A 12418-nucleotide genomic window follows, 5' to 3' on the forward strand; every position below is an offset into this window, starting at 1 on the left:
ATCTTAGTGCTTCTCACTTTCACACAACACGACATAGCCTATAATCTGCAGTGCTGTTCTGTTTATTGATGTCATGGATTCAGTTTGTGTGAACAGCTCCTTTTTCTGTGTCAGTTAGTAAGTTAGAAAAAAGTAGAATTGAACTATCCCGAAAAGGTGTGCTGTGATGCACCTGTAGCATACGCAAGCCAATAGATGTACAGTGATATTTTGCAACATAAACAAAGCTTGCTTTTTGCATACTGCAGTATATACATGGCCCTCATTTGGCTTAGTCTATCGCAGGCTATAATTTGCAAATGAAAGAAACCCACGCGCTCAGAGGTTGCTCTTTCCAAAAATGTCATACTTATATGGCAAGATTTCAATAGCACCTCTAAAAGTACTAGCATCCAGTCATAATATAGGCCCACATCTTTGGCGTTACATCCTGCACAGTCCCTGGCACAGCAGCAGGAAATGTTTATGCTAAGGCAGTCTGCAGTAATCTTAGTGGCAGGAGCATATTTGTGTGCCATTCTGAGCATATCACAGAGATAGGAATCTGGAAGATGGAATTAATTTTGAGGGGAGAAACTTCATAGCCTGTGCATGAGTGCTCTCTTTATCACCTGTCTCCTATTGGCATTCAGAGGGGCTAAATCGCGCTCTGTGATTTGCTGTGTGGCTCCTCTTGAGAGCTGAACCGAATAACGCTCGGCCTGAAATTCTGATTGAAGGTGTGGGAGTCTATATTTAATATAATGCCTCTTAATAGCATCTGTGTGTTTGCCAGCGTAGCAGCCTGCTGGACTAGAGGCTGGATGTGAGGGTTGTGTTCTCGGGCTAAGCAACTCCGGAGGAGTAGGAGGAGAATTTGCAGAGACAGAAATGGCTTGGCATGAGTTCATACACAACAGTGACCACAAAGTTGGCTTTGTGTCGAAGAAAAGCAACCCCCCCTCACCCCGGGGGCAAACAAAAGTGCTAAATTGTCCCATTTCCTTTTCTATTAGTGCAGTGGAATTATAGAACAAAATGAAAGAATTTGGAGGCTGAAGGAACAATGTTACATTGCAAGTGCTTGATGTGTGAATTCTGTAAAGTAGCAGACAGTGACATATTGCGTTATTTTACTGCATATTGGTTACGAGGTGTAAAGCTTTGTTTGTATACGTCAACAGGTATTTTATGAGGCTCTGCATTATATTTTCAGTTAAGAAATGGAGGAAGGTTTTGATCTTTGTCTTTCAGATTTTGTTCTCTATTATTTGAAAACAGACGGTTGAAAGCTAAAGATTGTCAGCATGCCGTTAATGAAGAAGAAAATGAACGTTAGGCACTTGCACTTGCGACCTTATGATAACGTTTATTAGTAGCAAAGCTGCAACATCTCCTGCATGCTATAGAGCTAGACTGACAAGACTGTGCTGTACCACTGAACAAAGGATGCACACTTCCTTGCAGCGATTGGACAATGGCGCACACAGTATGGATTGGAAGCGAGTACGCCATTCTGATACGTATTTATCACAATTAAGAGGGATTTCCAGCCCCCATCTGTGGTTGTTTGTGCGGCGTGTGGCGCGGTGATTACGGCGGCTCTCTCCCCTCTACCCACTGCCGTTGCTCTGAAGGTCAGTGTAGAGAGGCAGACATAAAGAAGATGCATCCCACAAAGGTAATAGTGCAGGCATGGCGCACGCTGCACTACTGCACATTGCCTCACATTTGCTTTATTGCAGCCTTTGTGATGCACACACCATTCCATCAGGTGGGGAATTTTTCATTCTGTCGAAGCTTTGGTTTTCACATGGAGCTGGACCCCTTTATGTTTGTATCAGTGGAATCAATGGAGGGAGAATCAGCTGTATTAGCACTGGGGAAAAGCCAGAAAGCAGCCTGAAGATAGCCACATGTGAATAGAATAACTAGCCAGAACATGCAATCTAATGGCGATCAATTTTATGCGGCTTAATGAAACATCTTTTTTGCTCCTTCTTTGTCTTAATACTTTGATGATGTGGGAACACAATACTACAACTATAGCACACCTTGCTGAGAAAATGAACGTTTGTCAGTTTTAAAATCTTGAACAACATTTTTAACCCTGCATCATTTATTGCTGTCATAAATAAATATTACTTTCTGCGATTCTCAATCGTTGGCAGGATTGTACAGCAACTTTGCTGATCATGCACCTTTCAGGAGCATGTCTGTGAATAATATTCAGTAAATATCATCTCCGATCAGTTGAATACATGGTAGTGAATGAACTGCAAGCAACGCATACTTTTCTTTCTTAACTGTGGTGGAAAGATCAGAGTGGATCTTGCGGCAGGGGGTTAAGAGCGGCCTTTGTTATGGTTTGGGGCTGAGGTAAAGCCAAGCCCTCCTCCTAGGCATTTAATGTCCACAGTAGATATGAGACCTTCATTTAGCATCTGGCTCCTAAGACAGATGTTCTGCCCGCTGACTCCCATCTGCTTTTTTCCGTTTAGGCTTGCAGCCCTCTTCCAGTACTAGCAGTGAGCGCTGCCCTTTAGCTGCCTCCCCCCACCTCCTGCTGCCGTGCTCCTGCTCCTCAGCCCCGTGCCTTGGCTTCGTCTCCAGTTTTCGCTTCTGACAACTCCAGAGGCTGCTGTGAAACACACAGTGGCAGCTCGCTGGCAGGCGAGGAGCAGATAAGCCTGGTGTTTGAACCAGGGGATGAAACACATGAAATATAGAGTTGAATTGTATGGGTTCAGCGGTACACATACTTACTTAGTTTATAGTATGCACACACAAAGATATTTGGTTGAAATATACTTCAGAGTGTCCCTCCGAGCCTACTGTAACTTGCTTTGGGATGTTTTGTCTTTTCATGCTCTTTGACTTGCCCCAAAATCTCTTGGCACTTTCTAAACAAGGGGTGTTCTCCTCCTTATCCACACATCTGCCTATCAGAATTACTTACCCATGTCAGCCATATGGCTACTATTGATAGTGCTCTTCCATCCTGTAAGATGCCCCTACAACAGGATGTCAATGGCATAAGACCCAGTAATCCCCAACCCCCAAGTTCTGGGCAGTATATTGCCTGTACAGGTACACAAAACAATATTACATTTTAAATTAGTTTTAGTTTAGTTTTATAAATAGATAATAGAAACGTAGTTAATCCTGTTGAATCGAGAAGGAAATGCATTTTTAGAATTTGGCAATGGACCTTTCAACTCGTTTAAATTTGCTGCCAGAGAAGTTATGGCATGTGCATGTTGGCCGCAGTGGAATGCATCATTGTGTAGACTTTTTCTTTTGCATAATCAGAGTAATGATAATTAATGGAGAAGAGCAGATTAAATGTCAGAAATTGCCATGTTTTAGCGTTGGCCTTAAAGCGTTAATTGAAATGTACATATATGTGTGTGTGTGTGTGTGTGTGTGTAGTATGCACATATGAACAGAGCGGCAGTTCTAAGGAATTCATAGGTTCATTAACTTTATTAATGCTAACAAACATCATTGATAAAATGATACTGTGGTATGTATGTAAAATAATGTCATATTAAATTTTATCAGTATGACCCAGCACTGCCCCAGTCAACCCCCCCAGCATCACTGTATCGCACTACAATCTGACCATACACACCTGCACAGCCCTCGCCAGTGATCTGAAGGTTCCGTGTGTGAAATTGCAATTGATTATTCCGGTTAGGCAGAGCAGGAGGTAGGACATGGCCCGATTAACTCCCCACAGACCGCCCTCATACCTCCCAATGACACCCGCTGCACAAGTTGTATAAATGGATTGAGTGGCGCATATGCATGGTAGCCCACCTGTCACTTTAATAACCAAATGTCATAGCAGTGATTTGGCTGGAAATGGAGGTAAGCCGGCTTCAACCTCATGTCACGGAGGAGCTGCAGCATGCCGAGGTATTTTCTGTAAAGCATTCCTTAAGCATGCCGTCATCTGAAGAAGGCCACCCGTGCTTGGCTTTATTTGCTGGCTTTGTGTTGACATTTTCCCATGGTTATAGCAGGGTGCACTTTTCCAAAGCCTCACTACAGGGAGCTGTGTTTAGTTCTTACCGTGTGTTTTGTCACTGTGTCAGCACAGACTTGCTAAGGCCAGGCTCTACTTGATAACACTGTGCTCTGTCCACAGAATGATATGTGTGACTCGTAATTGGCAGAGTGATAGTGTTTCTTTCATCTAATAAAGTCCAAAACTCACTCCAATTCCTGACAAATGGGGCTTTTCTCCCAAGGCATTTGCAGCAGGCTGTGGGAAAGGTCATATTGCTATTGATATGTCAGAATAGCCAGAAGCTAAAGTAAACACACTCACAAACTTTGGAGTACTTTCACAGCCTCAAAGAAAACAGCTCTGCTTTTATGACTAATTTGAGTTTGAAATATATTTCATAGATTTTTTTTGTCCGCTAGAGAAGTTTTCTTCAAATATTTGATCTTGATTTGTCGTCTATATTGGTGAAGGGAAACTGCATGAGAAAAGTCCCTCTAGGATTTAGCCACTTTTCCATTACACTTGTAATAACATACTTTTGCACTGAAACTATATACTTACAGTAAGATTTTGTTCATCTGGACATTTTTAGATGAGTATGTTAGATGATAGTTATGTGATAATAAATAGTGGATATAGCGCTGGGAAGTATGTTGATATTGTATTTTTTTTTATCATGATAAATTGTCATATGTTTTTGTGAACATATTGTGAATATTGTCAGTATTGAAAGAAACAGATCACCTGCATGCTTTTACAAAAAGCACATGATTAAGTCAGTTTAGTTGGATTTAGTGCAGTGCAGTATGTGGAACATTGAATAAAAATCATTGTACTCTATTGGGAGGTTTTGATGGTTCCATATGTATCATGTATCATGAAAAGGGCTTCAAGTATTACATTTTTGTCATATTGCCCACCCCTAGGTAGACAAGCTGTGAAGCAAGCGGCTGACCAATGTGAAAAATTTTGTGGCAGGTACTAATACTGATTTTCATGGGCTAAAAATTCAGATCACCAATCATATTGGCTGATACATTTTATTTTTCTGTTCCATGCTTCTTAAACTCAAATAAGATAGCATTAAATAGTCTAAAAATTTTAGTTGTTTATTATTTTTTTGGTTCTCTATAAAAATATATATATAATTCATGCTAAAGCAGAAGTTTTGACATGTTTTCATTATTTTAACCATGATTGTGATTGGTCTCCAGACTCACCTGTTCGTGTGTTGCTGTCATATAGTTAAATGGGTCTACTTTAATTGTTTTTAGTGGCACAAAATGTTGGGAGATCGTGAGTTAGAATCCTGCTGATGCTGCCACCAAAAACTTTTGCTGATACCAATAACGATCTGGGTTGGTTGCTATTATTGGCCAACTGATCTATTAGTTGGGCTCTAACCGGATACCATGTGTTACAATTATCTGTCATCACCATATAGAAACTTCTGCTTAGCCTGAGACAAGCTGCTCCTGGCTGCAGAACATTCCCATTTCAGACCATTTAGTTGTGTTAGGTCTTGGCCTGTTGGAAATTATATATTCAGCATTGTGAAACATTGTAAGTCACCAGCTTGAGAAACCTATAAATGTGGCTGAGTATAAGCACACTCCATGTAAAACAGGTTTTACCAGATATTTCATTTTCAACACTATATAAATCAGGAATGTTTTATTTATTGTATATAAGAACAGCTGAAAGCCACAACCAGCGTCTTTCATTGCCTCTTAAAGATTTACAGACTGGGCTTAGGAGCTCACATTTGAAAGATTAGTTTGGCAAGAGTGATAGAAAAACAGTTTTGTTCATAAACGGCCAATCCTTGTTTACAAGATAACCGTCTTTTCCAGCGCTTCAAGAGCTCTCCTCCAGCTTTCAAGTAGCACTCAAAGATAAAAAAAAACATATAGAAAACTTTTTTCAATTGAATAGAAATAACTTTTTAGGGAGTGCACTTGAAATAGTCAAGGTTTTGTGAGGTCACATCTTTTTTTTTTTTTTTTTTAAAGATGTTATTTCATGGCTGTGCGGCTCCCTTCTCTTTAATTCCTTTCATCTCATTGTAGCCCCCTGTGTTTGAAAGTGTAGGTCAATAAGGATGGGCACATTGTGAATTTCATGATCTGTGTAGTGGAACAAATTGAAAGCAAAGCCTATATCAATCACGCTGAAGGCAGGGTTAATTGTTCCTGCTTCACAAGAACAGTGGACAGATAAAGCAGTAATGAAGCACTTATGTCTTCGATGTGTGCACTCCTCAGGATGGAACGATAGAAAACACCAAATGTTTGTTTATTACATAATTGTTACAGAGCAAAACTGAGAATAAAGAAACTTTAATGTCTTTTTGAATTCTTATGAAGAGCCTTCCATTAAGTGGAAGAATATTCATGTAAAGTTCTGGATTTGCTTTTCATGATTTCAGATCATAGTTACAGTACTGGTGTTATTATTCCTGGTTAGCATTATTATATTTACTACTGATCCCTATGCTTATGAATAAGGATGCTTATGAATGTTTGTGATTGTACCAACGCAGTAGAGGCAAACCGTGCTGATAAGCTGCTTCTAGCAGGCAACAGAGTAAACAGAAGAGATTCTCACTCCTGTCTCTAGCTTTATTTCTTTAGACGGGAGGCCCCCCTAAAGGGCATTGTTCCCCCTGACTTGTAGTTGTTGAATCCATTAATTTTCACAAAAAGCTTGTATTGGCAGTTCATGTGAATTTGCATATTTATCTCAAGGCTTAGCCTTCTGCTCCTGAGAAATTGTAAATTGGAGAATTTTAAAAGAAAATGTTTTTTTTACAGACACTCACATATACATATATGTACACACACACACACACACACACACTTACACGTATATTATATATACGTATGTTGTATTTAGTTAATTGAAGTCTGAAGTCCATGACAGCTATCACAACACAGTGGGTAATTCTGAAAATTAATGAGAATGATAATGCTTAAAAGACTGTTCCAGAGTTTGCCCAAACTCATTAACTAAATCTCTCATTTAAATACATCCTAAAGACTTTCAAATAGAAAAAAACACATTATTGCTATATAAGCATTACCCCGATTTGAAAATGCTGAAGTGCAGAATTTTCTGGAAGACTGCAGTTGATCAGTTTGTATTCAAGCCTGCCATCCCCTCCTAAATAGAGATTCTCTGTCATAATACTCCTAGGTAACTCTTAAATGGTAAACGAAAGACAATCTCTTGGCTTTGAAATGAATTATACGTTTTCTGGATTCCTTTTTTTTTCCATTTTAATTCTATTCAGTGCCCTGAAACACTTTAATATGGTATTACAGTATGTTACAATGGGCCTTTATGACCAATGTATGTTCACATAAATTTCTTTTACTTTACATATGGCTCTTTTTTAACTATAAATGACTATTTGTCTATTTTTTGCAAGATGCTCCAACATTTGACCATGTACAACCTTTTAAAAGTATCAGTCTTGCCTGGTATAGACTGTAGAATAAATAGGGAGAGTGTAGTTGAGAGGTTTACGGCTATGTACTCTAAGTCAGCTAGTCAACTAATTCATCGTAGTGTTCTTTTACAAATGAATTATAGTCATGTCAGCTATCAATCTGGACTTATACAACAGTGAAGAACAGCCCTAAATTAGAGCTGATAAGGATGAAAATATTTAATTGTGATCAATTGCATTATTTTATGTACTTAATTGCATTTGTCTTATTTGCTTAAATTTGACCCTTAAGAAAGTTTTTTCCATTAAACAAGTAATGCATTTGTTATGGTTATATGAATGAGGAAGGTGAGTTTTATCAAAAATGTATTTATTATTTTCAATAATTCAGTAACATTGTTCTCATGAGCTCAGTGATCACAGGATTCTCATAAACATGAACAACAAGTGAGAGCAACAGTGGCTGCATGTTCCATCCAATGAGTGTGTATCATATATATCATATATCTATGATTGTAGTCCTCTCAGTCTTATTCATATACACTTACTGGCCACTTTATTAGGAACACCTGTTCAATTGCTTGTTAACACAAATAGCTAATTAGCCAATCACATGGCCGCAACTCAGTGAGAGGTCAGAGGAGAATGGGCAGACTGGTTTGAGGTGATAGAAAGGCAACAGTAACTCAAATAAGCAACCAAAATCGCTGAGGAATGTTTCCAACACCTTGTTGAAAGTATGTCACGAAGGCAGTTCTGAAGGCAAAAGGAGGTCCAACCTTTTACTAGCACCTAATTGTAGCTAATAAAGTGTCCGCTGAGTGTAGCTTGTGGATCCTTGTTACAATGGAGATTCTTGAGGGGAACTGTAGTGTTACACTTTGCTGTTGTGTTTGTTGGTTTGCTGTTTTTTGTTTTATCCATGGAATCCCATTAACACTGTCCACTTCCAAAGGTGCTGGAGGTGTAGTGTAAAGCCATTTAAAAGTTGTATTTTAGGATGAGAGAGACAGTCACAGTTTCTACAATAGCAACATGTAGCACACAAGCAGCTGGGCTCTAGCCTGGGCTAGTGTAGCTGGTCAAATTAGCAAAAGTGCGAACCACATTAAAAAAATAGATACATAAGTAATTTATTGGATCAACATATTAACATTGACAGTCCTACTTTGTATTAATTTAACAGTGAACTCATCTCCCTGTGAGTTGTTGGATTGAAGAACATACTGATGGACCCACAATCAAAAGAAGCCTCACCATTAAACCTGAATGGAAAAGCAGAAACTGCTCATGTATCATTTAGAGCTATGATGTAATATGTGAAGAAAAGAAGGACAGGAGTTAGAACAGTTTGTGTTGAAAAGGAGCCTTATGAAACAGAAGGGCTCAGTTCAGGATCTGTAAGTGGTTCTTTTTGTGTTTTCTATCCCAATATTATGAAGCCTCTTGACATGAAACCCCAAATAACCTTTCACAGGGTTTTGATGAAGCCTGTGTTGACACTGCAGGTAGCTGTGTTCTCTCTCTGCTGTCTTTGGCAGAGAGAGACAGGACCTAAGCCAGCCCTGTCATCTTGCTCGTGGTGATGTTTTGAAGTGCTGCCGTCGTTATCTCGTGTGAAACATTTCTCAGCGTCATAGAGTCCCTGATAGCTCAAGACCCCCCCCCCCCACAACATACACATTATATTGCCACCTTCTGACTGTGCCAATTAGATTTTAGCATATCATATCTAATTTGCCCTTTCTTTCTGTTACAAACCAGCAGCAATTACAGTTCTGGCTGCCTTTCTTCTCGCCAGGCAGGAAGTCTCTGTACAGTTCTTAGCCTGTGCTGTACCTCAGTGATCTACAGCCTCAAGGTGTGGCCAGAAAAAAATTACTCACCTGCTCCAAAGCAGTATTTATTGCCCTAGCGATGATGACCACTGTAGATATTATAGATCCAGCGTATTGAGATGTAGTCTTCAAGCAGGACAGTTAAGTCTCGTAGGACTGAAAGGGCAAATGAAGCCATTTTAGGCTCAGAGACAGATGAAGCTAATAGCTAATCTATTTACCAACGACTGCATAAACAATAGCCATTCATCCTGTTTGTTACAAAACCATTTAAGCCTTTGCCTTTCCATGGCTATGCAGTAGCTGAACCAGCTTTACACTTGCTGTGTACGTATAGATGCATGTAAAGACAAATTATATGCTTAAGTGTTCAGTTGCTGTAACATTTGTGTTCATAAGTAGAAAAGGGGATAATTTATTATGATGAAATGGCAAAAGAATAGAAATAGGAAGCACAGACATAAACTCAGTAACATTATTATTGAATTGAGCATCAATGTTAACAGCTGCATATATGAAGCCTTTGAAATTGCTTGCATTTATTTTGCTTCTTTTTTTAACCTGTAATTTTTTTATTTTCTGCTTTTAAAATGGACAATGTCAACTGCTCAGCTAGATTATGGTCTCTCTCTCTCTCTCTCTCTCTCTCTCTCTCTCCCTCTCTCTCTCTTAGGGAAGAGGGTTTGGTTTATATTCTATGTTCTGGCTGACTTTGGAGCACAGGAGGAGAGAGTGAGTGTGAAAGAGAGAGCGCATGAATCAGCGAGGCTAGAGACTATATGCTTCAGGCTAGGAGTGAGTGGGCCTCTGGCGCTGTGTGTGTACTTAGGCTCTTGCGCTGAACTCTGTCTGCTAAGTCTGAATCGTGCCTGGCCCAGAAGTGCTGCTGTACCCGTGGGGGTGGGCAATATGATGATATATTTTAGTTACTAGTTTAAATTTGTTACATTACAGTACAGTTTTCTGAGTATATCAGGGTTATCATCAGTACTTCTAGAGCACTGAACAACTGCACATTATGTATAGTAAGTACATAAACTGCATAGTAGCAAATAGCTGATTGGATGTCGGCACATTTTCCCATTTTATTTATTTATTTATTTTTACTGTTTTGTTTTATAATTTGATTCTTTCCCTGTTTCTTTTTTTAATTGAATTAAAATTAAACTACATTGTTTGGTAAACTCAGAAAAGCTAAATATACAAATACATATGAAACATACACATACATATGAAATTGTATTTAGGTATCAAACCTGTTTAACTAACATAGTATTTGAAATCCCTGTTTCATCTCTGTTGAGTTGAGCTCTGTCACACTGCTTTTTTAAGTTAAATCAGCAAAATTGTGATTTTGGTTCTCTCCATTGTCACTAATCAGGCAGACAACAAACTATGCAGTAGCAACTCAGTGTGCACTCTTAAAAGGAGTCAAAAGAGTTGGTAATGCAATAGAAGAATCACATTTGGTTCCCTAAAGAGATGGATGGATCTTTCAAGTTGCGCTGTGTACAATTTGGGGATTTGTGGGTACAACATGAGGAAGAACACTTTGTAATGTCAGTTATGCTTCGTACCCCTTCCCTCAGCAGAGGAATCATATTAAGGAGCATTCAGAGAGAATTCAGAACACAAAACTTGGTGAAGGGCGTGTCTTCTGAGCTTGTAAGTGAGTTATCTACTGTTGCCACCGGTCATCATCGGTATAATGTTGATTTCACATTGGAAACCTGAATATCGTTCCAGACCTTCTTTTTTAGTCTGTGCCTTTGAGATTACTATGTGAAGACTTATGATGTAGTCTGAAAAACTCAAGTGAGTCCTGCCCAACACATTGGACTTTTAGATTCATTTCAGGCTTTATAGGGCAGCTCGCAGCACCGAACAGACATTGTATTTTATCATTTTTTTTCTCCTGACTCAGTAATGCTACTTCTTTTAAATAATAAAAAAAACTTACATAGCACAGCTTCGAAGACTGAAGACTAAAGCCCAAAGTAATACAGAGACAAACATAATGGCCAAGTGGTGAAGGGTTAAAAGAAAGCAGTGGGTGACGGAACTGTGCATCAATATTTGGACAGTTACTGTGTAGCGCACCAGATGAGCACAGCATCTGCTGTGTGAGGAAGGAGGGAGCGTGTGTGTGTTTGTGTGTGTGTGAGAAAGAGCAGGGCACTGTGAAGGCTGGCACATACTGCACGCCCAGACTCATTGGCCCAGACACATTCCACAGGAAGTCCTACAATTCAGCTGGCATGCACCCCCAATATTCATCATAAATATTTGAGTAATACCATAACCCAAACCATGCCCCATTCATTATTCTAGTGAGAGGGAAACATTTAGTGCTCTCTCTCTCTCTCTCTCTCTCTCTCTCTCTCTCTCTCTGTTTTTTTTCTTTCTCTCTCTCTTTTTCTCACTCTCCTTTTCTGAGAGCCCTCCTAAATTGTTTTTCATGCTGCAAATGTCAGTGTGTTTATTTTTCGATGAACTGCATCATTAGATATAACAAGAATAATCTTAAAAATCTCACTTCAGCACTGTATAATCTGGTGCTCCACTTCAAAGTCAGCCTGTTTACCATATCAAGGCGATGCTGTCAGAAGATATTTCTCCCTGCTTGTTTACGATGAAACCAGCAAAATTGCCGGGAATGGAAACAGAGAACATTTTTGTTAAGTTGTGACGCTCATTAAAATGGATACTCTCTTTCCCCTATGGCCCTCTCTTTGCTGCTAATGTTCTGCTGAGACCATTTGCAGACATTTAGAACATTTTGTTTTCTTCTGTCTTGCTTTGTCTCAGCTCGGCGCTGTTTAACCCTCTACACAGTGCACATTGTCCCTCTGATGCGAATCCTTTAATGAGCGCACTGACAAATACTGTAGAGGCCTTTCAGCTTTGTGTTTGGAACCCGGGAAGAGCCTGTCTGTCAGAATTATGTTCTACACACTGTCGAGAGAACAGGCTTCAGATCCTCAAAGGTACAGACGTGACAACAGGGCCACAGGTACATTTACTGTTGTGAGGAAGCACCAGAAATAGTATTGTTGAAAGAGATAGAAAACATACTGTTCTAGCTCTATGCAGGACTGTTTTTACCTATAAGTGGTACAAGCAGTTGCTTAGGGT

The 12418-nt window shown here is 39.5% G+C and overlaps 1 protein-coding gene across 4 annotated transcripts in view; it reads left to right on the forward strand.

Annotated features, from left to right (window-relative positions):
- LOC108428651 (neuronal PAS domain-containing protein 3) overlaps positions 1-12418 on the forward strand; it is a 282989-nt gene that overhangs the window by 4107 nt on the left and 266464 nt on the right. The window lies entirely within an intron of this gene.

This window comes from Pygocentrus nattereri, chromosome 10 (assembly GCF_015220715.1).
Source record: "Pygocentrus nattereri isolate fPygNat1 chromosome 10, fPygNat1.pri, whole genome shotgun sequence".
In the NCBI taxonomy this organism is placed as follows: domain Eukaryota; kingdom Metazoa; phylum Chordata; class Actinopteri; order Characiformes; family Serrasalmidae; genus Pygocentrus; species Pygocentrus nattereri.